Source organism: Lepidochelys kempii, chromosome 8 (genome assembly GCF_965140265.1).
Source record: "Lepidochelys kempii isolate rLepKem1 chromosome 8, rLepKem1.hap2, whole genome shotgun sequence".
In the NCBI taxonomy this organism is placed as follows: Eukaryota; Metazoa; Chordata; order Testudines; family Cheloniidae; genus Lepidochelys; species Lepidochelys kempii.
The window spans coordinates 6,795,893-6,799,288 of NC_133263.1; the positions used below are offsets into that span (position 1 = coordinate 6,795,893).

Consider the following 3,396-nt stretch of genomic DNA (forward strand, 5'->3'; position numbering starts at 1 on the left):
CTCTCATGTTTGGTAAAAGCTAGCATGGCCACGCCCCAGATTTGATCAGACGTGGATCTGAGCCCCAGGGGGAAGAGCAGAAGTTTGTAACGTGGGGCAGACGTACACAGGGGAGGGTCCTCGCTGGCCTATGCAAATGTGTGAAGAACCTCGAGTTAATCAGCAATCAACTCAAGCACCAGAAAACTAGTTGAAATGATATGCCGGTGACAATGGTATCTCAGCAGCGCCAGTAAAAAGAGAAGGGCAAATAAACAAGAGGAAGTCATCCAGCTGGAACATACACAGTAAAAGAACGAAGAGACTTTACCTGGTTTTACTAGGTCAGAGAAACTTGGGCTGAAACCACCCCCAAGGACAGGTAAGAATCAGTTGCTGCGTCTTTAACCCAAAGTCAGTTTGCGTCAATACTATCCCAGGTGTAACGCAATCACTGTAAAGGGATCTCTTCAATCCTGCAGGCGCTTGGTGGCAGGCACAGGTGTTGGTACAGCACCTAGCATTGTCCACAGGGCCTGTGGGCACTAACACAGTAGAAATAGGACAGGCATTGTCTAGCGGAGCAGGTGTTTCATTGGAGCTAGCTCCCCCCCGCCCTGTTGACCCCACTGTTTATCGGGATGATGCAATATACCGGGGATTGTGCATGTCCCCCTGGTGCTCTGTGGGCCAGAAGCCCTATTTCACTACCCCCAATTCCCTCGTGGATGGAGTGGCAAGGACGCGCGATTGTTGAGCAGAATCCCAGGTCGATCCCTGCTGTCGCCATGACACTGAGCTAGCAGGATGTGCAGTAGCCTAGCAATAGCCCACTGGGATCCCTGTGGGCACAGATTTACTGTACACCCCCATCTTGTTGCAACCCTGTTGAAATCTAGGCTTCCCCAGCTAGGAACTTGGGGGCTGGATCAGTCAGGTTTGGAAGGCGAGGTTGGGTCTCCCATGTTTATTACTTGGGGCTTATTTTAAAAGGGGCACCGCTCACTGGAAACGTAGTTAAAATTAAATGAAGTTAAATTAGAGGTCATTTCTGGTTCTGTGCCTGAGTCTCCCTGCCAATTATTGGGGTTTTATGATCTCATTCTGCTCTGTTTCTCTTCTCCATGAGAGCCGTCCACAAAGAAAAGGGGAAGAGACTAGCTGGGGAGCAGTTAATCTGCGCAAGTTTGATACACAGTGCTGTCAAATGCACGGAGAGAAAAAAACATTTCCATTCTTTCAGTGACAGTCATCTCCAGGGTTGTTGGGATGGACCGTAAGCACCATTTTCAGACAGACGGGTGATTGCTATTCCAAGAAGTGGCCGCATCACCTTTACGTTGTGCAACGCTCAGCGTGCACAAACGAGGGGCATTGGCAATTCACAGACAGGGAGCTTAGAACGTTGAAGGCAGCCTCAGAAACACTGAAACCTTGTGATTTAAAACTTATTCAATTAGGCCCTTACCAATAGGATGCAAAATGACTATAATCAGGCATTGGGGCCTGTACTTATTCCACAGCTGGGATCCAGGAGTCAGACTACTTGAAACCATGGCTTGTGACAGGAACACTGCACCAAGAAACCAAACTGAGTGCTTCAAATTAGGGCTTGCAAAATACCGCATCTGAGCTTCATTGGCCTTCAGTTTTGTTTAACAGAACAGGTTATTTCAAGGGAGAGAGAGAGAGAAAACATCTGAAAACCGAGAGTAAACCACACACATATCTAACCTCTTTTCTTCTCAGCTGTGACCATTTGCCTGCAAACTGAGCTTTAACCACAGGGACTCAATCTAGCACCAAATCTCCGCAGTGAGTTTCAGTGTTATGTACTTCCCTGTCATTGACTTTGGGAATCGAAAATCATTAACCAAGCCACCCAAAAGCTAACGTGCTGTTCTTTTTTGCTTACCCTGCTGGTACTGCAGCAGCATGGACCGAACAGGGACTTTCCCAAGCTGAGGGCACCGACATCCCAAGAGGAGCGTGAATGAGTGTGTGTAGGGTACAAGGAGTGTGTGCGGAGAAGCCCAGTGTGCCAGGCAGCACAAGTCCCGCTGAAAGGAAGTCCAAGAACAAGTCGCATTAAAAGCCAATGGCAGTTGCACGCCCAGCTCACGAAGGGAACGTCTGCATTCAAACGGGGAGGCGTGATTCCCAGCTCTCCTCGAGCTAACACGCTACCAAGGACAGCGGAGCAGGGGCAGATCTATCAGGTATGTACCTGCCTGGACCCCGTGGGTGTGTACTGGGGGGGCTCGCTGAGCCGCTGCCCTTGCTACCCCGTCTCAAGCTAGCGCAGGTGCGTCTGTCTATATGAGCTGAGAACCGCCTTCCAGCTCAAATACGGCTGCACCGTAGGCCTGGTCTGTGCAGTTTAGGTAGCTGTGTAAGTATGTGAGTGAGGGGGTGATTTTTACCAGTAGTTATACTTGTCCCATCCCTCATGTGGACACAGGCATACCACTCTACAGGTACCTGAGACCAGGACGGCGGACTTTCCTTCCCCTACCTTTATACCACGTAGCTGTGGCCAGGCTGGGAGGGTTGAACTATCCCGGGAACATTCAAGCAGTACAGCACGTGCGCTGACAAGGCCGTAGGATGAACCCCCTTAGGGAGCAAGCCGATCTCTCTAACCCTGACATTCTGTTTTCTTTTCAAGATATTGTTCAAAAGCAGAGGCAAGGCAAGTGACTACAAACAGAGCCCCAGTTTATTAGCAGTTCGTTCAACAGGACCGTACATTATTAGTGAGACAGACTCTCTGAATGCCACCCAAAACGGCTGGGTTCAACAAGGATGAAAGGAGGGGCAAAGACAACTCTGAGATATCCCCTCCCCCATCCTCCCGCACCTCCCCCTCTCCCAGGAAATACTGACTTCTCCCACCTTCCACCCCCCGGGGAAATTATACAGAATTTCATGCAAAAATAAAAACGGGAACCCACAGGGAGCTCCCTCTTTTGTCAACAACAAAAGGTAAAAGAACGGTTTAAAAAAGCCCAGCTATTGGGAGTCTCTCTCACCACTCACTCTCCAGCGCCGCCCAGTGACCACGCGAGCGATCGACAGAGCAGGCGGGGCAGGTACCATTTTCCTCTCGTAAAGTGCAGCACTTAGGGACCACTCCAATGGTGGCTTTTGTCAATACGCACCTGGCTAGGTGGTTCGTTCCTCGGGTGCCCACCTCCGCCCCGTTGGCTGCGCGAGGGCTGGTGGGTAGGAGCGCTCAGACACACTTCCCCGTGAGCTAAGCTGAGCCTAAGACACCCTGACGCAACCGGGACAGACTTGCATCAGTGGCTGGAAAAAGCACTTTACATTCATCCATTCTAGCCTCGCAACATCCCTCTAGGGACCATGGGCCTGGGCATGCAGGTGGGAAACTGAGGCCCTATTGTGGGATCCTGG

At 50.8% G+C, this 3,396-nt stretch overlaps 1 long non-coding RNA gene across 1 annotated transcript; it reads left to right on the forward strand.

Moving 5' to 3' along the window:
• Positions 1-294: 294 nt before the first annotated feature.
• Positions 295-2,921, forward strand: LOC140915553 (uncharacterized). Its single transcript, XR_012160197.1, has 3 exons — positions 295-361; positions 1,911-2,198; positions 2,648-2,921. It is a non-coding gene; the product is annotated as an uncharacterized lncRNA (long non-coding RNA).
• The last annotated feature ends 475 nt before the right edge of the window (positions 2,922-3,396 follow it).